This window comes from Staurois parvus, unplaced genomic scaffold (genome assembly GCF_062004578.1).
Source record: "Staurois parvus isolate SC_StPar_1 unplaced genomic scaffold, SC_StPar_1.0 ptg000017l, whole genome shotgun sequence".
NCBI classification, from domain to species: domain Eukaryota; kingdom Metazoa; phylum Chordata; class Amphibia; order Anura; family Ranidae; genus Staurois; species Staurois parvus.
Window position 1 is genome coordinate 6,660,596 of NW_028317813.1, and position 23,390 is coordinate 6,683,985.

The 23,390-nt window shown below is 41.4% G+C and overlaps 1 protein-coding gene across 4 annotated transcripts in view; it reads right to left on the reverse strand.

Annotated features, from left to right (window-relative positions):
* The window catches only part of NCKAP5L (NCK associated protein 5 like), a 135,834-nt gene that overhangs the window by 45,830 nt on the left and 66,614 nt on the right, over window positions 1-23,390 (reverse strand). The window contains exon 1 of one of the 4 annotated variants that reach the window (XM_089679274.1): window positions 15,766-15,888. The exons of the other annotated variants lie outside the window; for them this stretch is intronic. The gene's annotated coding sequence lies outside the window, so the exon portion shown is untranslated. Of the gene's footprint in view, window positions 1-15,765; window positions 15,889-23,390 lie in introns of those variants that run through there. 4 annotated transcript variants of the gene reach the window in all.

Genomic DNA, 23,390 nt, shown 5'->3' on the forward strand with positions numbered 1-23,390 from the left:
ACTACTGTATTACATAAACAATTGATGTCATTTTAGTTGCATTTGGGTAGTTACAACGTCCTTGTAGGATTTGATTCTGAATACAATTCCAAATGTACACTATAGTCCCTAAACCCCTTTACAGCATTGGGGGTTGAATAATTTTGGCCACAACTGTAGTTCACACACCCTATTCAACTGTCCTTTCCCTAAAGACCCTTGGCTTACGCTTCCCGACTTCAAACCTCTCTCTCTCTCTCATGAAACCCCAATGCAAGCTAACTAGGTACTTGCTTTCAGCAGCCAAACAAACCATCACTCAAGCATGGAAGAAACAATTTGTATACTTTACAGAAGCTAATGCATGGAATCATTTTTTATCAATAAGAAACTGATCAGCATAGCACATGTGTGGTCTTCCAGGGACCCAATATGCCCATGCCTCACTTCCAATTGAGAATAATACTTCTTTAAAAAGGATCAATATTGGGAGGAGTGTATCGAAAATTTTGTAGCCTATTTCTCCCCCTCTACCTCTGTTCTCTTCCCCTGCCCCTTGGGTGGTCTCTCTTTTGGCTCACTCTTTGTTGTTTTTTGCTATTCTTGCCTTTTTTCATTTTCTCCTCATTTCCCTCACCATTTTCTCTTGACCTGCAGAGAGCACGCATCCTATCTATACTTTAACATCAGAGTAAAGATGGGTACATGATATTCTACTAACACTTATTTCTTTGCAAGCCTATCAACGGTCAATAATATCAAGATGTGACTTCGTAAATATGTGAAAAACCGTTCTAATAAAAAAATGATGGTTCATAAAAAAAAAAAAAAAAAAAAAAAAAAAAAAACTGTTCAAGCTATGGTAATCTTAAGCACATCCGTATTGAACACAAACCTATGCTTTGTCCTTGCAAAGTAATAGGTTTTCTTTACTGCCCCTCTTCCCAGCAGCACATGCTCACCTTTACATAAAAAAGCCCAGTCCTTCAAGGTATAGAAGAGCATATAGAGGACCCTCTCAAGTTTTTCAACACAGAGTGACCCTTGAAATAACATTCGGGGCTCAAGGCACCCCTATTAAAGATTACTATATCTACAGCTCATGATACATTAGAGTGATGGTTAGTGGGAAGAATTCTCCTTACACTTGTGGACATTGGGAAGAATCACCACCGTACAGATAGCTAAAAGGATTAGTGGTGCCAGTGGGAACTTACTTGAGAGGCAAAAAGTGCTCATTGCTCAAGAAACCCCTACCAACCTCTGGAGGAACCCTAGGGTTCCATGGAACCATGGTTAAAAATCCCTGATCTAGAGGTATAGAGAAGCATGTGACTCGCTTCACATGACAGAACTGAACCAATAGTCAAGCACCAGCATGGTCACGGGGCAGCACAGCGGCTAGCACTCCTGCCTAGCAGCACTAGAGGTGTTGATCTGAATCTAAACCACTGCACTACCTGCCTGGAGTTTGCATGTTCTCCCTGGGCCTGTGTGGGTTTCCTCTGGTTACTCCAGTTTCTTCCCACACGGCATGACATGCTGATAGGTTAATTGGCTCCTGCCTAAAATGGTCCTAGTACAAGTATGAATATGAGTTAGGGACCTTAGATTGCAAGCTCCTTGAAGACAGGGACTGATATGAATGTGTAATAAATATGTAATAGACAGCACTATATAAGTACCTGTAATAAATAAATATGTAGAAGGTCCATAGCCCTCTGTAAGCAATGACCGAAGCAACATCTATCTTACCCAGGATGGCTTCTGCTAGCTGAAAAGAGCTATGGGGGAGTGAGGGCAAGGCAAGTATGGGCTGCGGTCGTGGCAAGATTAAAGTGAACCTGTTGCTTTGATTTGCACTGGCAAAACACAGGTTCACTATAAGGGCAGATTGGTGGCTTTTTCAAATATATTAAACTGCTCACCATACAGTAGAGCATTTACCTTCAGGGGCCTGCATGCAAGTGTATTCTCTTTCACATTTCCTAACAATCTTAAAACCCTTAGGTGCAATTATGCAAATTGCAATCAATGCTTAAAATTGTTACCCTCTGGTCCACCTTTGGGGTTTAATACTGTGATACTGGAGGTGCAAACCACAAAATGTAATATATTACAGCTTACCAATCACTAGGTGTGGTGGCTGCATTCGTTTTCTTTCTTATTTAGGCTTTTTTTTCCCTCCCTCCATTCTCACCAGGTGATCTGGACAGTAAGACACCACCTGTATTAGAGCGCCCTTGCTCTAGATGAATGAGCACAGTGGACACCTTTGAACAGCAGCATTGTAAGTCTGGGAGGGGGGGGGGGGTTAATAGTGTTAAATCTACCAGAAGATTTGAATACACCAACAAATTTAAGCCAAATTCCAGTTAATACTTTATAATCAGAGCAAATATTTTTTTTTCTTTTAGGATAAAAGGTTTTTAATGAATAAAAAGCTGCTTATTGTATGCACTCCTCTGTGTTAAATGGTTTGTCTCATCCCTGTAAACTGATACATCTGGAAGAGAGAGTGATCTTTTGATAAACAGACTTACTGGCTGGATCACCACATGAAAATGGCAAAAAAAAGCCTAAAAAAAGAAAACTAATGCAGCCCTCACATGTAAGAATTGCTAAAATGCATGATATTAAATGTTTGCTTTTGGGTTTAATGCGGTTTTAAGTAGGAAACAGGTGTGGAAAAGAAAAGTAGGGGAGGTAGATACTGTACTTGTCTCTTAACGAGGGAAGGCTGTGTGTAATATGACATTTAACTATTGTCTTGTCAATGAAATGAGGGAGGTAGCAGGAGCAATTATTATTCTATGTATGGGAACATCAAGTGACACTAAATTCACAAACAACATTACTCCCCTTATAGCAGCAACATGTAAAATACAGGGCTTAGTAATAAGACTAGAAGACTTCACTACTTTGGGTTAATTTTTAGTGGTGGGGCTTACCATTACTCTTTAAAAACACATTAAAACAGAAGAATTATGTCTAGGTTTCATACGCTCCTCCTTTACACATTTTCATTTGTGTGAAAATAGAAAAAAAGAGTCCCACAAGTTATCCTGAGATATCAGAAAGTGAATAATGGCCCCAGGCACACATGCAGAAAAGACACTGCTTTTTAAAGGTTTATATACAGTTGTGTTCAAAATAATAGCAGTCAGACATCACTAACCTGATCAATCACTGTTTTTGGTAGAAATGATATTTCTACACGGCAAATAATTTACTAGCAGGTGTAGTAGAGTAATAGAAATCCAACAGACCCAACAGTCATGACATGCATGCTGCTGATTCTGTGTAATTGAATCACTAATTTAAAGGGGCATGTTTAAAATAATAGCAGTGTGGAGTTCTATTAGTGAGGTCATTCATTCTTTGAAAAACAGGTGGCAATTATTGCCCTTATTTAAGGAAGGAAGGCAGCAAATGTTGTACATGCTGGTTACAGTGCATTTCTCTCTGAAATTCTGAGGAAAATGGGTCGTTCCAGACATTGTTCAGAAGAACAGCATTCCTTGATTAAAAAGTTGATTGGAGAGGGGAAAACAAAGTGTAGAAAATGATAGGCAGCTCAGCTAAAATGATCGCAAATGCTTTAAAATGGCAACCAAAACCTGAAAGACGTGGAAGAAAGCGAAAAACTACCATTCTAATGGATAGAATAGGCAAAATGGCAAGGACTCAGCCAACAGTCAGCTCCAGGAAGATCAAAGAAGGTCTAAAGTTACCTGTGAGTACTGTTACAATTAGAAGATGCCTATGTGAAGCCAAGCTATCTGCAAGAAGCCCCCGCAAAGTCCCACTGTTGAAAAAAAGACGTGCTGAAGAGGTTACAATATGCCAAAGAGCACATTGACTGGCCTAAAGAGAAATGGCGCAACATTTTGTGGACTGATGAAAGTAAGATTGTTCTTTTTGGGTCTAGTGGCTGGAGACAATTTGTCAGACGACCCCCAAACACTGAATTCAAGCCACAGTACACTGTGAAGACAGTGAAGCATGGTTGCGCAAGCATCATGATATGGAGATGTTTCTCATACTACAGTGTTGGGCCTATTTATCGCGTACCAGGGATCATGGATCAGTTTGAATACATCAGAATACTTGAAGAGGTTATGCTGCCTTATGCTGAAGAGGAAATGCCCTTGAAATGGGTGTTCCAACAAGACGACGACCCCAAACACACCAGTAAACGTGCAACATCTTGGTTCCAGACCAACAAGATTGACGTTATGGAGTGGCCAGCCCAATCCCCGGATCTTAATCCAATAGAAAACTTGTGGGGTGACATCAAAAACGCTGTTTCTGAGGCAAAACCAAGAAATAGAGAAGAACTGTGGAATGTAGTTCTCAGAAACAGTGCTTATACAACTAAATATTAATTAAGTGATTCAAAAGGAAAGCAAAATCTTCAAACATTTTTCAGTTTATATAGTGAATGTTTGAGTTTATAAAGAAGAATACAAACACTGCTATTTTTTTGAACACTCTAATATTCACTTTTCTTCAATTTTTGTAGAGGAACACAAATTTGATATCTTTTTCTTTACGTTTTGATTTGGAATAGAATGTGTAGTGTTCCCAATGCATTTGTGTGTATGGAAATAAAAGCTATTAGAAGGATTTTGAGCTTTATTCACTTTTTTCAACACACTATTATTTTGAACACAACTGTATGTATGTATGTATGTATGTATGTATGTATGTATGTATGTATGTATGTATGTATGTATCTATGTATCTATCTATCTATCAGGTACTTATATAGCACAGTCAATTTATGCAGCACTACACATATATTGTATATATGAAAAACAATAAGAGTTTCTCTTTCAGTGCAACCAATGAAAATGTATTTTGCTGAAGATGGGCCAGCAGTTGGATTTCAATGAATGGGTTACTGAAGTTAAATATTGACATGTTGAATAAGGCAGAATGGTTTCTACCAAGATTATAAGACACATAAGATGAAATTGACGGGCTGAAATATATTTCTAAAGAATTGGGACAGAGCTAAGCATTATAAAAGGTCCACACCAGAATAGAAGATCAGCTAAAGCATATTTAAAGACAACCCCACAATTAAATTTAGACTAGATAGCCCCCAAGTTACTTTTGCTGTCCAGGTCCCACTGGAAAGAACTCTCATTTCCAGGGGCGGACTGACAACTCATGGGACCCCCGGGCAATAGGGGATCATGGGGCCCGTGTCCTTGCCCAAACTCAAAAAAAGCCTATGAAATAAAAAAAATAAATAAATGAAAAAAAGGTACCAGGGGCATCTCATGGGGCCCCCTACTGACCGCGGGCCCTCAGACAGTGCCCGAGTTTCCAAATGGTCAGTCCGCCCCTGCTCATTTCCTGTCATGCAGTTGCAAAATGCGTGGAAATTTCCCCAAAGTGTACAAAATTCCCATCATAGAGATCTGACATAGGAGCAGGTTCCCTCTTATAGGATATGATGACCACTAAAAATTTTTAGATTTGCTCTCTATTTCTATCTTTGTGCCAGTAGTCGCAAGGACAAAGAGGAGCAAATCTTCCCAGTAGGGACACGAGCGCCAATATAAAAACTAAAGAAGAAATACTGAAATTGCCAGCATCACTGTTTTAAGACCCATTCCAATTCTGTGTTGTATGACTTGAAAGCTTCAATATATCTGTGAGTCATATAGGAGCATTCTTTCTTTTTCTAGATCTTTTTCTGTTCCCAATACAATAAAGGCTTCACTTTATTAGATATATCCATAACCCAGACCAGCATCTCTTAACCTTTTTACTTTAGAGGAACCTTCAAATTTATTTTTAGGCCTGAGGGAACCCCTGCTAATAGAAGTTTAAAAGGGATCAGTGAGAAGAATGCCCCTCTTATATTGGTGGTCAAAATGCCACCCTTGTAGACAGCTAAATATATAATTGGTGTCATGCTGCTGGTTCTGTCAAGAGGCATTGGACTTCAAACTATGAAGGCACCATCAAATGGGAGGTCAATCACCCTTAGCTCAAGAAACACCTAGCAAAACCACAAAAGGAACCTTGGTCCAGAACGGCTGATCCAAACTGATTAACTTGTGCTAAGTCTAAGGTGAAATAAGTCTTTATAAGGTGCTATTTTGAATAACTATTGCAACCTAAATTTGCACTGGACGTTTTTACAGCGGCTGTTTTTGGCTTTTGACGTTTTTTTCTACAACTAGTAAACCCCCCAGCATGTCATCCTATGTGTCCATGCACACAGACTGTAATCAATGTTTTTTGGCAGGGACTTTTTTTGACCAAAAAAAACTGGGGGTAAAAAAAAAAAAAAAAAAAAAAAGAAGCTAAAAAATGCTAGAAACTGCAAACGCAGAAAACACAGCAAAATGCCACTAAACGCTTTTTAATGTGACTTTACACATACCAGCGTTATCAAAACACCTAGTGTGCATGGAGCCTTACTGGTCAGTGCTGCTATTAAGATGGCATTGAGCATTGTTGCACTGCCAAACAATAAAACTAACATTGCATCTGGTGATAAATTGCTGGCATTCATCACTGAAGCCGTACTGAGCTTAGAAGGGTTTAAAGTAGTAGTAAACACTGCTTGGTGACTTGGACCCACAGGTAAGCCTATAATAAAGCTTGCCTGGTACAAGGCATAGCTCCTAAACCTGCACCGTTCAGAAGATATTCACTATTTCTGCAGCCAGTAATGTCACATGCACTTGTCATTCCTTTAGAGCGCTGCACCGCGATCCTGGCTCCCATGCACATGAGTGATGGCATCAGGGTTCGGCTATTCAAATGGCCAGAGCCTGCGAACCCAGAAGGAAGACTGGGTGAAAATGGAAGCCCTGTCAGCAGTGATAGCGGGCCGCTAGAGGGCTTTGTTTTAAGGCAAGTCTTTCATAATGTGCTACATAAATTGACACCGCAATGCAAGTACCTGTAATAGGCAAATAAATAGTATGTGATGCATACTAGCACATTATGACATTAAAGTGTTACTAAGCCCACAACAGTAAAATCAGTTTGTATACACAGTAAATCACACTTGTTATACTTACTATGGAACCTATGGGGTTAATCCTCTGCAGTTTGCAAAAAGGCTGTCTGATCCTGTCTTCTCTGATTCCTCCCTTTCTTTTGCTGTCCCCAATTCATCTGCTATAGTACAGAGCAGCAGTGGCAAGTCTGTACATGCTCTGTTTAATGTGTATTGCTAGAGAGGTTTTTTTTTTTTGCGGGGGTGCATATTGATTGGCAGAGAGCTTATCAACACTGTCCAGATTGAGGGTCAGGGGTTATGCAGTCTCACAGGACAGTCAGAGGAGAAAAACTCCTCCTACAAGACTAGCCAACACTTGGCCGGACACCGATATACGCCACAAGACTGCTATGTACTGCTGATGAGAAAAGGTATTTAGCAGTTTATATTTGCTACAATAATTGCACTTCCATGTTCTGTGTACTGTGGGAGACCAGATATAGTGAATGCAGGCTCATGGGTTCAGCAACACTTTAACTTGCAGGGGGAAATTTTTTTTTTTTTTTTTTACTGCGGTTACTACCGCTTTAGGATACAAGTAATATCAGACAAATAAAAAAAAAGTTGCCAAGTCAGTGGCAGTCTACATGCAGTACATCCAGGGCCGTGGATAAGGGGGTAACCACCAGTCAACCTGTACAGGGCCCAGGTCAGCAGGGGGGCCCAGACAGCTGGGTGAAACTGATAGGGGCAGAGTGGGTGATCAGCACGGCGGAGGGGGTAATTACTGGAAAAAATCCCCTGTATGGCGCTCTCTGCAGCAGCTGAAAGCTGGACTCTTCTCCTCTCCCTCCTGCTGGCTTTCAGTTGTTGCAGAGAGCCATATTATTATTATTATTATACAGTATTTATAAAGTGCCGATAGTTCGCTCAGTGCTGTACATTACAAAGGGGGACAGAACATGTGACAGAACAATACCAATACAATGCAAAACATGAGGGGATTGAGGGTCCTGCTCTTTCGAGCTTACAATCTAGGAGAGAGGGATAGGGGACTAGTTCCAGTAACTGCCCCATACCCCGCTGCACCCATCACTTTCACCATACATTCTCCCTGCTGCCCAAGCCCCCTTGTGTGCCACCACCCCCGCAATTCTGCTGGCTTCCCTCCTCTCCTTCCCATCAGCAGTCAGCACACAATAGGATCCTTCAGGATGGAGAGTGGGGGGAATGATCCCGTAAATATGTCACATTTACCAGCCTGTTCCTTTCCTGAATGAACACAATGAGTGATCGGTACCAATCACTCACTATGTTCATTCATGACTGAAGCATAGAAAATTTTTTGGGGGGGTGGGGCAGTCAGGTTGGCTGCATGGGGGCCCCTTGGTTTCCAACAGCAGCCCTGAGTACATCACACTTTTTAGGATCTTGCTATGACTTACTCTGCCCAAAACGAGTCTGAATTTTAATGGATTTTTGGTGTGCAACAATTCATGATACAGTTCGACCAAGTTCAACCGGAATGTTCTGACATAAAGATATAATGATTCTGTCATTCATTTCATTCTGGAAGCCATCAATGGTATATCTGATGTCTCCATAATCTGTACCGAGGTGACAGGAGAAGATGTATAAAAATTGAATACGAAGTAAGCGAACACATTTCCCCCGAGGGACTCCAGGTTTGTTTTACCTTTCTATGTCTTAGAAATAAATGATCCTAGGAATAAGACCAGCAGCACCAACATCCTGTCATCCAGTTTTTGTAAATTTATGTAAACATGAAGGCCAAAAAAAAAAAAGAAAAAAGGCTTTGAAGTTCACACAAGGACAAAAATCCGATTAGCCCTTCCATAATATTGAGGCTGCACAAAAAATGCATAGATCATTAAGGAGTCATGTTAATCACTAGAGAGTCTGCTGAGTAACTGGTGAGTCAGGAGAAAATGCTGCATTCTATAGTGACTAGGGAGTTAAAGAGAACCAGAGCTCTCACTTGCTGACCAGGCTCACGTAGGCAGCCTCTGCCCTTCTATCAAATTGGTGCTGTTCAGAATCCTGGTGATAGATCTCAGAACACTGCATTGCAGACACCCCAGCACATACAGCACTACTCGTCCACACCACGCCAGACTACACATCAGAGGCCAGCTCCGGGGGAATTGTTGCTGTGTATATCAGAGTAATGCAGCGTGCCGGTGACATGAGGACATTCAAAAAGGAACGAGAGAGCCTGCTTAGCTGACCTGAAAACTGCACGCAACAAGGGACAGCGCAACTGGCCACCCAGTCAAAACCGATGAAACCTGTAGTAATGAGAAAAATCGCATTATCTAACCTGGAACATAATGATCTACAGTGCACCAGGCCTTAAACACTGCTTTTGCATGTGCTAATATTTATTACAGGTACTTCTATAGCGCCAGCAATTTACGCAGCGCTTCACATATACATTGTACATTCACATCAGTCCCTGCCCTCGAGGAGCTTACAACTTAAGGTCCCTAACTCACATTCACACATAGTAGGGACAGTTTAGACAGAATCCAATTAACCTCCCAGCATGTCTTTGGAGTGCAGGAGAAAACCGGAGTACCTGGAGGAAACCCACGCAGGCACAGGGAGAACATGCAAGCGCCAGGCAGGTAGTGCTGTGGCTGGCACTTGAACCGATGACCCTTGTGCTGCCAGGTGGAAGTGCTAACCACTAAGCCATGTGCTGCCCAATACTAAAGCATGGCTTGTATAGACAAGTAATTGTTGAAAAGTGATACAGAGGAAGCACTTTGTAGGGTTTAGTCATTCAGGTCAGGTATTCAAAGTTTTCAAGCAGGTATGGATGGCGTATTCAGTATTTAAAAAAAAAAAAAAAAAAAAAAAAAAAAAAACTCTTTTAAAAGTGATTATTAAAACGCCAAGTTATTTAAGGTGTAACACTGTATTTAGGGTATACCATTGTATTTAGGGTGTAACATGTTACTGTTGAAGTGGTAGTAATCTCTTTATATTTTTACCTACAGGTAAGCTTATAATAAATAAAATAATAAAATGAACATCTCCTAAACGTAAACTCTTTAGGAGATATTCTGCCTTTTTGAGAGCCGATGCATGCGCAATACTCGTGCCGCTCTTTCAGAGCTGTGTTCCGTGTCTCGGGACTCCCGTGCGTATGCGTGGGAGTGGCATCGTAGCTCGGCCAGTCAAACGGCTGGTGCTCGCTGACCCGGGAGGAGCACCAAGTGAAAAAGGAAGCCTCTGCAGCAGTGACATTATGTCACTGGGGTGCTTAGTTTTAAGGCAAGTCCTTCATACTGTGCTAGTATGCGATGCGTATTAACACATTATTACATTACACCGAAGGGGATTTTTTTTTTTTAGCTGCAGTTTACTACTGCTTTAAGCGCCCCCATTTACCCCTCATAACAGCAGGTGGGGGATCCTCTCCCTTTACCTTCTGTCACATTTTGAAAACATCACAGCTGTGCTGGGCTTGGCCCACACAGCCACGTCATTCATCCACAGAGTTCTGTGACTGAATGAATAGGTGAGCAGGTTCAGGGAAGCTGCACCAAGCCAGCAGAATTGAAAGTTTTAAACTGCTGGGGTAAGAAATGTAACCAGTAGTTTACGGCGGAATATTTACTTTATTGTGCTCAATGCGTTAAATTAATAGCATTAGGAGATGCAAAAGCCAAGCTTGTGAGAGATAGACACTTGTCTCATGGGAGAATAGGACTATAGTGTATACAAGAGGATGTATTTAAAACTTGTCATCAAAGAGATTACTAATGGGAAAGGGGGGCTTCTGTCACAGGTTCAGGAAGCAATCAATAGCAAACCAAGTCTGATATGGAATAATAATCACACAGCAATTCCGTCCATATCTCAGATGCAAATAAATGTATGTAGATTCCCCTGGATCTGGGAAAACTGACTACTGATCAAACGGATTCACTAAAAACATTGACAGTGATTTGACTTTGGCAGGCAGACTGTTTGTCCGGAAACAAATCACTTCATGGGTGGTCCTCTGAATTATTTATCTTTACAGGGACATGCAAAAAAAAGGCCTATGATGAATGTATTTTGTAAATAAAACAGAATTCTACATATTAGAAATTTAAAATTTGAGCATGATGGTGCCTTAAGATATAAACCAAACATGATCCTTCCATACAGGTACACTTGTTCTGACTATACCTAAATTATTTTTATTTCAGGTACTTGTATAGCACTGTCAATTTATGCAGCACTTTACATATTGTACATTCACATCAGTCCCTAACCCTCAAGGGGCGTACAATCTAAGGTCCCTAAACTTGCATTCATACACACACATACCAGGGCCAATTTAGACAGGAATCAATTAACCTACCAGCATGTCTTTGGAGTGTGGGAGGAAACCAGAAAACCTGGAGGAAACCCACACAGGCACAGGGAGAACATGCAAACTCCAGGCAGGTGGTGACATGGTTGGGATTCGAACCAACGACACTTGTACTGCCAGGCGGAAGGATCCGTTATGAAGAAGGTATCAAAGGTAAAGGGTAATGTTGGATATAATTACCAGTTTATAGGTATAATTTTCTCATTCACCCTGGGAAAATGAAGCATGATTGCTATGAGCCAGGCCGTTCTATTTTTTGCATAATTAAAAAAGAAAAAAAAAACCCCACACGCTCACATGCCCAGTAATGCAGAGGTGTTCTGTAGGAATCCAACACTCTGTTGCTTTACACCTAGCTCCATGCTGCCATCTTTTTCTCTGTTACCAGTGGTCAGCTGTATCATCTGGGATCTTGCAGCCGACTCCCTAACGACATGCATACACAGAGTACCTGAGGTCTCCTGGGATGTGTGGCTTGGGTATGCCAGGAGGCTGAGGGCTACTGTGTACATTGTTCTGACCTACATAAGATCCAATGTGGGGAGGGTTCCCTAAAAAAGGGAATAGAAAAATAATACATTAAAAAGTCCAAATCTGAGAGAGGAAGTGGGTAGGAAAGAGATGACAAAGATCAGCACAACCCAACTCTGAATATCAGGGGATGGAATGCAATCTTTTCCCTGCTGAAATTTCACTTTCACTTACAGGACCACCCCAACCACCGCAGTGTGACCGAATAGTGAAAGTAGAGGAACATTGATGAGCTCAACTCTGTCACTCTGCTGTCTCCTACTATCAGCATATCCATTGCAATGCATCTCAGCTGATAAGCTTCGTGTACCGCTTCTCCCCCTCTCTGAGCTCTGCTGTACAGTAGACTGCAAAAGGCTGATACCAGGCCATTCAGGTACTTATACTGCTTACATTAAAAAATAAATGTAGGCCTGGTTCACATCTATGCGAGTTTGCGGCCCGTGTTTGTGCGGGCATGTCAGCCCCTATCTGAATGGGCTGCCTTGCCTGCGTTTCCTGAAGGAAAAATTTTTCTGCACCATTCTTAAAACTCAGTGGCTAGGAAATCGCACGGTGCTTTCCCTGCAATTCCCACACCCGAATACGCACTGCGTTTTTAGATGGGTGCCATTCAGAATGAATGGCAGCCCTTCAAGTTTTCAAATGGCAGCACGTTTTGACTGTGTGTGGTTGTGGGTATCGCTGAGATTCCCACACCTGCAACCACCCATACAGCTGCATTCATTTCTCTATTCTATACCTGCCTAGAGTCCAGCTTTAACAGTGCTATTCAAAAAGAAAAAACGACTACACATTTAAGTTATCTGTTAATTCTTTGCTATGGGTAACTGCTCTGTCATAACAAAAACCTACAAATCAAAGAGCGCATTCATTAAAAACACTGTGTTCCTAACCTGGAACTACATGTTGCAGGAGGACGGACATACTAAAAAAATGCACGCGCGCGCACACACAGCACATTTTAATCAATTGAGATATCTATACATTTTCTTTTATCAAACATTTTATTAGGCATGTTAAAAGAAACAAAAACCACAACAAATTGTATGATACAGAGCGATAAACAACAAAAGACATGGAAACAACAAACAGCAGGCACAGAGATATACAAACAAGACCCACGCAGGGGTCCAGATAACACTATGGAAGGTAAAGGGCCGCGAAGCTCGCAACCACTTTCAAAAATGTAAAAGTTACGTATAAAAAAAGAGCAACAAAAAGAAAAACACAGAGAGCTACGCTTTCATAAGGCAATGTTGTCCCTGAGAATCAGACTTGTAAGACAACAAAAATAAGTGACAGACAATTGATCTAATTTATATAAAACCATACAAAAAAAAAAAAAAAAAAAAAAAGAATCAAACAGGGAAAACAGGAAAACAAAGGAAAAAAGAGAGCAGAGAAAGATAGAATAGATATCTATATATTTTAACTGATTATGGTTAGAATGTATCCAAACATAAAAAAACTTGATTTTTTTTTCCCCAAGAATTTTTTTTATATTGATCAACTGCTACTTTTTAGTTGATCAATATAAAAAAAATAAAAGTAAGACTGGGCAGTGACAAAACTTAGAGACAAAAAACGCACAAACATCCCAGTGAATGTCAAGGACGGTATGTAGATGAAGGCCAAGCTTACTGCAGTGTCCTTACAGAACTGACACTGAACTAGTGAAGGTTACAGCCTCAGCACACACTGCTACTGCAAGTTAGACTGTCACTGAAAGAACTAAACTAGTTAAAAAGTATCATTTTCAGCACTCATGTACTAATCAACTATTGCACAAACAGTTTCTAGACAATGCAACATGCACTTCCATTCCATAAAAACAGCATCTCAGCAGAATAGGTTTTGTTGTTGGTTAAAGCTTTTTAAGCATTGCACAATTGTACAGAAAGGCACAAAATTAAAGTGCGCACCACTACAGTGTCACCATTAATGCTGGAATAATCATAATCACTGTATTGCTTAAACATTAAATCACTGGCACAGATTTTCAGGGCATTGCAACAGATGTGCAGCTCAATATTACCACAGTCCTGTACTGAAGAAATGCACAGCCTGACCACAGTCAATCTGTACTACACTTCCTAGGTCAGCTTTTCTCAACCTTCTTACCCCCCAAAATAATTTACAGGTCTCAGTGAACAGTTACTAAAACCAGTTCATCAGAGGTCAATGGAAAAATGCCTCTGACATTGGTGATCAGTATGAAAAATGCAACCTTCATAGGAGGCTGGTCAGAATGCAACCCTTGCCAACAGCTAAAATGATTAGGGGTTCATTAGGGGCTACGGGCAAAATGTTTTTACATTGGCGATCAGTATGAAAAATGCAACCCTCATAGGGGTGGTCAGAATGCAACCCTTGCCAACAGCTAAAATGATCATTAGGGGTTCATTAGGGGTCACGGTTAAAATGCCTCTTACATTGGCGATCAGTATGAAAAATGCAACCCTCATAGGGGTGATCAGAATGCAACCTTTGCCAACAGCTAAAATGATCATTAGGGGTTCATTAGGGGCCACGGGCAAAATGCCTCTTACATTGGCAATCAGTATGAAAAACGCAACCCTCATAGGGGTGGTCAGAATGTAATCCTGCTAACAGCTAAAATAATCAATCTCATTGCTGGCTTTGCCAAGTGGCATTGATTCTGGAACTATGCAGGCACCATCGGAAGGGAGGTCAATCAGCCAAAGCTCAAGGAAACCCTAGCAACCTCTTAAGGAACCCTGGTTGAGAAGGGCTGCCCTAGGATAACCCTCACAACTATGATCATAATACTGCTAAACCCATTTAATCTGTCAGTCACAGCAGACTGGTGACCAGTGACTGTAGACTGGTGATCAACCATGACAGTTGTCTCCTCTGAAAAAAGTCCACTGTTAGAACAGTTCAAAAGTTTTTTCTGTAAGCATACATTGTAGAGTCCTGTGGGTCTCTGGGATATTGCTGACATCAGGTAACACTTTGAAACATGAAAGATAGATAATGGGTGACCTTGTACAGCAAGTCCGAAAGTAGGAAAAACACCTAATCGTTGTTACCAGGGATTGCTAGACTCTGCCATCCTGCACCGATATCATAGACAAGATATCAGACACCATATGGCTACGAGACTGGGGTTACTTGCAGATACCATGGGTCACAGCTTGATAACACACCAAGAAAAGTAATACAAGATAAGATAGACAAAAGACCTGGATAAACAGTGCAATCAAAGAAAAATTCTGGGGTATCACGTACAGGTACATAGACATACTCCCTGCCTAGCTTTATCAATCTGACTCTGGATCAGCATCACTTTGACATCCTGACATGTACATAGCCATCATAAATAATACAAGCAGTATAAAAGCACTGTACCTAGCACTATTTAGCCAATTATTCAACTTGAGAAAGTAACCACCATCGCAAGCAAGCAGTGCCTTCAGAACTGGGCACTGCTTTGTACATCATACTGGCCTGATTATCAGATGATCAGATACCATCAACTTGGAAGTCACTGGTAAGCCATCATTCTCCGTTATCGTATCAGAAAACACAGAGTGCTGCTCAGAAACTGCAATATACACCAGTGATAAAAGAACAATGCTACGCAAGAATTTAATCGGTCCAGTTCCATCACACGGCGGAAATAAGCACACCAGATGATGCATGGGCTACAAGACATCTCTATGACCATGGCCAACACAAGGCAAACATACATCAAGTTGGTACAGCAACATCTGCAGATAGCTGGGACTTTACAGCAGACAGAGTCTTGCCCTGATAATGGGAGCTAGTGATGTATATTTTGTAGATCTGGGAAATCTTCAAAACCGGCAATCATGTTAAAGCACCCAAACAAAGCAAACAAGCTTAACTACCATTACCAGCTCACCTCTCGCCTGCTGCCGTCTTTGCTCTCACTTCATAGAAGCTCTTTGAGAGCTGGCTGCCTTGGTTATTGTGCTGCATTGTTAGCTAGCACAGGCGCAGCGGGGAAGAAGGGAGGGGGCTGAGGGATGTGGTGACGAAGGGGGGGTGCCAAGGCTGAATCCCTGCCAGGATCAGTGTGTGCTCATCCCGGCCTGTAGTGCCTGTCCCCCCCTCTTTTCTTGTATGATGTAAAGAGAGGCCCACGTCATGTACACACACATGCACTGCAGCCCACACTCGCCCTGAGGGTGAATCCTTCTCCTAGCCTCATATAGTAAGTGCCTTCCCTTCTGGCACACAACAAAGAGAGGGGTTAGCTAGACATATTTACCAAGAGATTTTTTTTTTCTGGTCAAGGTCAGGCCTTTAACATGCATCCCTACCATAATCTCTGAATACTTCATCCAGATCTTCACCAGTAAAATGCTTACCCCAACATAAAAATGTATTTTAAAATCTGGATCATTAATATTTAAATGGTTAAACCGTCCACTGTATAACATTAATAAAAAAAAAAAAAAAAAAAAAAGTCACGGCTTTTTTTTTTGTAGACCCTGGTCACACTATGGAGCAGTGAATGGCGTTTTTCTGCACAATAAATTGCAACCACTGCAAGGACACCCATTATTATCTATGTGCCCTGTTCACAATGTAGTACTGCCACCAGGTGGGTTACAGTACATTCTGGAAAAATGCAGGCATGCTGTATTCCTCCACAACGCACCGGAGCTCAGGTAAAAAAACCAACAGCAGGAACATGAATTAAAACTTATTTTGACATTTCAATATCATTGATACAAAAAGAAGAAGAAAAACAACAACAAACAGTGCCCAGCAATGTAAAAAAAAAAAACCCAAAAACAAACAAAAAAAATAAAACACAAGGCACTGATCCCACTGATCTTTTTCTAGCATATGGGCTAGTGCTAGCATAATGCACCATCACTGTGCAGTACTACTAATTTATTTATTTCAGGTACTTGTATAGCGCCACCAATTTACGCAGCTCTTTACATATAGATTGTACATCCACATCAGTCCCTAACCCTCAAGGGGTGTACAATCTAAGGTCACTAACTCACATTCATACATACACATTATTATTATTATTATTATACAGTATTTATAAAGCGCCAATAGTTCGCTCAGCGCTGTACATTACAAAGGGGGACAGAACATGTGACAGAACAATACCAATACAATGCAAAACATGAGGGGATCGAGGGCCCTGCTCTTTCAAGCTTACAATCGTAATAAATGTATTCTATAATGTAAATTTCAAAGTGTTATACAGAAACATATCCTTTTTGAGTACATAAAAAAACCTACAAAATATCATGTTTTTTCAGACCTTTTTTAGATGTGCAATAAAAGTGCAGGAAAGCTGCTAAAAATATATCTTATACTACCAAACTCCCCTTTCCCATGGGAAATGAAGTCTTTGGTTCACTGTACCCAAGTTTTACAGAAAGTTGTATAAATTGGGAGATTGTATTTCTCCAAGCATCAGAGGAACCACACTATCAATTCAAGTGTTCCTAGATTCCACGTTTTGAACATTGAAAGTCATCAATGCATTAATAGCCGATTCTAGATTGGCTATTGTATAAGTGACAGCAATTAATGTGCATCTGAGTAACAGATGTATAAAGCCTCCACCAGAGAACTCTTCCAGCATACTGGTAAATTTCTGACTTGCAAAAGCCACTGACACCATGTACCCAAGACTAGATCATTTTTCAAGCAGAACTAGAAAACTGAAAAACTACTACCATTGCAGTCAATTCCGCCTATAGTGGAATCGCCTAACAAATAAGTCAACAGTCTAAAAAGCAATTATAGGATTTTTACATATTAAACTTTACTTTTGTGCGCATCAAAAACCTTTACTTTTGTGCACCCGTTGTCAAAATACAGGTTTACTTTCAAAACCCCACACATGACTTTGCTCGGCAGACTACATATCCCAGTGACTGTAGCGCCTTTGCATTATGAAGAGCAACAACACAGATGGGAGGTGGATGTCAATCAGCTCATGGACGTGGTTGAGTAAGACGGGATATGCATACAAAACACACGCTATGCAACAGAGCGTGTAATGCTGGTCAGATGTGCGCCAGCGTGCCAACTAGTTTAGGAGCAGCAATCCTGAGTGACAACCATGCTCCTGGTAAAGGGCTGGTGTCACCAGAAGGAAGGAGGGTTTGATTATCAAATCACATCATGAGATTTGAGATGAGCAGACAATGCTCACTGAAGGGGATGGAAAAACAACAGAGAGGTGAGCAACGATTTGGAAGAAGAAACAAATATCCTTTACATACACTTTAAAGTTGAAACCAAGAATTATTTGTATTGCATGCTTATGATGGTCCAGCTTGGCACAATGTAACCGTGCATATCTCATACCTGAAGGGTAGCTGAGGAAGCGGACAATCACTGTACTAGTCAGTGCTACTACAATGATAGCTACCATCTTCAGGTTCCTGTTCAGGTTCTATGTGAGTGGCTGCCCATGGGGGGGGGGGGGGGGGGGGGGGGGGGGTCGGGTCGCCTGCTCTGCACTACTATCATTAAAGGATAAGTTTATGGTAAAAATAAAATAAATAAATGCCCTTTTTTTTGCAGGTAAAAAAAAAAAAAAAAAAAAAAGCGCATTTGCCATTTTGAGCCTGGAAAGCATTGCACCAGCGATGCCATGCGGGACTCCTGTAAACTGTCAAAGTAGCTGCTTGCATGTGCATCCCATATGGGCAAGCAGATACAGTCTGTACAGTCTGACAGGAAGACTCAATGAAATACCATGGCACTTAACAGTGTTGTGTTAGTTCATTGAGAACTGCAAGCCAACAGCCACAAAGGCTGTCTGGACTTGTAGTTCATTCATTCCGAGAACTCTGTGAATGAGTGATTCGGCCAGGTGGGCGGAGCCTCACATGGCCAAGCTGTATTAAAAAACTGACAGCTAGTACAGGGAACTTTGCCCCGTACTGCTGTCATGGGGGGGTGATCGAGCAGCAGCAGCGGCGTTATATTCCGCCTTAAAAACAGGTGTAACATCTAACATATTCCCAAAGACAAGCTTATCCTTTAAGATGAACACTTTATATTTTTTCAATGAATACAAGATGTTCTCTGAATGGATGAGGTCGAAAGGAGGGGTGGTACTGTCACAATCTCCACCTGATCCAGAGATCATCATGTATTCACTGAAAAATATACAAGGGATTCTATGAATGGCAGTGGTAGCCAAGAGAGCGACCCCTTGACGTCAGTGTGCGGAGGGGAAGTTGCTCACGTAGAACCTGAACAAAACCCAGAAGATGGCAGGGGTGATCACTATAGTAGCGCCAACTACAACAGTGATTTCCAGTTTCCTCAGTGGTCCAACAGGTATGAATAATGCACGCTTCCATCGAGCAATACAATAATTCTTGGAGTTCAGCTTTAAGGCCTGTAGCATTTCTACTTGCATCACTCCATAAAATCTAAAATCTGCCAAATTGCACTATGAATACTACTCTCTCTTCATTTGCAAAATGGCCAAATGTTAGGATAACGTATGATCAGCATTAACAGGTGTTCTTCATTTTTTATTTCACTCCTCGTACATTTACTAAGAAAGGTTCCAACAATGATATTTTCTTGCACTACGGTCTATCATCTTACAGCTATGTAAATGAAGTAATACAACCCTTCACATCAGATGTCACACACACAAAAGGGGAAAAATGCTCTGGAAATTATCTAAGCCTGGATGATAATGCTGTGAACTAAACTGGGTCAGCCTCCTGCACATTGCTCCCTTCAACAATATATACAGTAACGGTATCTGTGATCAACAGTTGTGTTTATGTGTCAGTGTATGAAATCACACAACAAAAGACAATATTGTCTGCTCATCGCCAAGTGTAATTAATACACAAAGGCGTTTATTCCACCTGTCGGTTTCCTCTGTGTGCCTGGAGATCTAGGACAGGTACTCCAATTACAGCCTAGGGATACCACCAAACCATATCTTTTACTGATGATAATGGACGGCTGCAGTTATCCCCCTTGATGCCAGTTCAGAGGCCAAGCTTGGAAACCAATGGATTCTGCTTAATGAGTTTCCTTCACTGACGGCAGACCTTGTTTGCTGTCAGATCAACTCAGACATAATAGGGTTAAAAGGAGGCTTCTGGATTTTTTTTTTCTTTTTTTGTAATAAGCTTTATTAACTGTTGACATGTTTTCTAATGTGTCCGGAGACCTACAAGCACAATAATAAAAGTAATGGATGCCCAAAGGGTAACGTACCTTCCACAGTTACAGATCTGCAGCCTTTACCAGCCAAATGGTCAATGAAAGGTCTACTTTGAAGAAAGCCTGGAGAAGAAATAAGCAAAGGACAGAGCCTTCGCCTCTCTGATTTGACCCTGCGGCCTGCTTCATACAAGTCATTGTATTCTCAAGCAGCAGCTGTGGATGGGTTATGTAAGGCAATATATACCCCTCCTCCTTCTATACCTCCAACTGAGCTGAAGGATTCATTATTACATACAGACATGTGGGGTCTCAGCTGTACATCTGGAATCTGCCAATCCCACTGCACCTTTGCTTGGCATCCGTGTGCCTCTCGGCTTGTGCTCCTATTAAGTAAATACACGTGAGTGGGCATCCAGGCGCTAAATATTACTTCTGCTCATATGAAAGCAGCAGAATATTTATGCAGCATGTAACTGGCAAATTCACCTACAGTGGGATCTTTACCTATAGCAAGTGTACAATCCAAACGCATACGTTCCTGCATTAAAAATGGCTGTGTGTATAAGTGGGTGTTGCAGTGACTGTCGGCTGGAACCAAACAGAATCAGCAAGGGAGAATGTCACCAGAACACCGAGGATCACCAATATGGGCCCAAAAGGTTTAATGAATGATCACATAGTTACAGCAAGGCAACATTTCGGAGTCTCACAGGACCCCTTCAAAATTTTCCAAAATAAGAAGTAGATATGTGTATATGTATACACGCATATAGCAAAAATCATGTAATATCAAAGGACATCAAAGCCAATGTCATTCTGGGAATGTTTTCAGCCATAGATCCTTATTTTGAACAAAAAAAGAAAACATAGCTCTGGATTGCAGCCTACTTCACGCTCACACAGTAAGGCCAATGTCAGACTGGAAACACTGCCACCAGTGATCCCGCCACGGGCAATGTCACAATCTTCAGTGGCAGGATTGCCAAGATCACCTGTTTGTCCTCATGGAATTGCTCCCTCTGCAGTTGAGGCAGTGAGAGGTCGCTCCCATCACTAGCTATCATCTGGCTACAGAGGGACAGATTCCGTAGGGACAGGTTCCATAGGGACAGACAGGCAGCCTTGTTAGCAAACCTAGAACTATATTCCCTTTGCACACATTCGTGGAAGCATGGCTCATCAATGGAAGGTGCTGTAGTGACTACCAGCTGGGACTGGAATCATGATAAGCAAACGTACATATTCGCCAGCATACGACAGATCTACAATATGGTCCAAAAAAGGTTTATATTCCAAGAAAGATCACATCACAAAAGAAAGTGCAATGTTTCGGAGCTGCGCAGGACCCCTTCATCAGGCATGCCTGACAAAGGGGTCCTGCGCGGCCCCGGAATGGTGCACTCTTTTGTGATGTGATCTTTTTTGGAATAAAAACCTTTAGACCATATTGGAGATCCGTGGTGTACTGGCAAATATGAATATGTACGTTAGCAATCCTGCCACTGCCAATTTGTTTCAAGACCACTATGGGAAAAACAACATAGAGGGGTTTATTTTATAAAGCTGGCTCACTCAGAACCTGGTGTGCCTGAGCATAATAGCCAATCAATTTCTAACTTCAGCTTGTTCAATTAAGTTTTAGCAATAAAACCTGAAAGCTGATTGGTTTCCATGCAGAAATGCACGAGATTCTGAGTGAACCTGCTTTAGTAAATAAACCCCAGAGGCTCCAGTACAGCATAGCTGCAGGAAACAATGGCATGAGGTGAATAGATTAGGTGGATTTCTGAACTGCATTTTCATTTAAATCAGACGGCCATGAAAAAGAAGCTACAGTACTACTGTAAATAGAGACGGCTAAACAACCAGGGAGCCCTATAACAATACTGCTTCTAAAGTTCTGTTCTTAAGTCTTCAATGCTTAAAGGATAAGTTCACCTTTGGGAACATGTTACATGTTCCACCTGTTTTTAGGATGCAACATGTTCCCACTGCTGCAGTCCCTGCCTGATCTCCCCCCCCCCCCCCCGTGACAGCAGTACATTCCCCATATTAGTGGTCAATTCTTTAACACAGCATTCATTCACAGATTTCTGTGAATGAATGAACTACAAGTCCCAACAGCCTTTTCAGCTGTCAGTTTGTAGTTCTCAATGAACTACCACAGAGCTGTTGAGTGGTAGTTCATTGAGTCCTCCTGTCAATCTGTATCTGCTTGCCCATACAGATGTATGAGCAAGCAGATATACTGACAGGTTTACAGGGATCCTGCATGGCACCAGAAATCTGCTGATCACTGGCGCAATGCTTTCCAGACTCAAAAAAACAAAAAAAAACTAAATAGTAAATTCACATTTTTTTTACCTGAAAGAAAAAAAAAAAAGCATTTTTTTTTTTGGGTCAAAAAAGTGAACTTATCCCGTTAAATGTACTCTTGAGCAGCCCGGAAAAGATTCAGCTTTTTTTCCCCGTTCAACCAGTAGGTTGAAGGGAAAAAAAAAAAAGACTTGATTACCCCATCCACACACTGGATCTGGATGGAGGAATCCTCCCCAGAGTCAGAATACACTGGTCAGCCCTGTTGACTATCGCCTGCGGCACTGAACAAGCAAGGAAAATCTGACAGGGTGGTTGTACAATAGTCAATCAACTTCGGTACAACTAACCTGCCCATACAGGGATTGAGTCAGCCGGTCTCTACAGAACCAGCCGAATTTCAATCCGTGTACGGCTAGCTTTAGCCTCTTTAATCTGCAGTTGCCATGGTGCTGCACAAGTGATTAGTTATGACACCAGCCAATTGATGGCTTGACAGTTCGGTTGAGAACACAAGCAGCTGTGACAAGTGTCATTTACAGCATCCCTTGAATGTAATGGTTTGGGAGACAGTTAAATTGATGGGTTTAGTTCCACTTTCAAAGTCTCATTTAAGCCCAATTCACTTCTACTCATCCACCCAATGTTCCCATGTCACACTGGTGGGCTGCTGAAGTCCTGTGAGCTCGGTTTTAGGCTCCGTTCACACTTATACAGTTTGCTTTTTGTCCGTTTTGAAGTGCTTTTCGCAGTTTGTTTTGCGTTTTTTTTGCCGCAATTTGCTTTTGGTTCACCTCTTTTTTTTTTTTTTCTTTAGGTGGAATTTTTTTTTTCTTTGCTGAAATGCATGGTAGTGCAATTTTGCTGCGTTTTGCATTTTTATTCTGTCCAGCAATTCTTCATTGAACACTATTGTAGCAAAAACTCTGCTTTTTAAAAAGTCCCTGATCCTTTCCAAAAACGCTGCAGCTCAAAAAAGCATAGATGAGAACATGTTCCATAGGAAACCATGTTAAATGGACT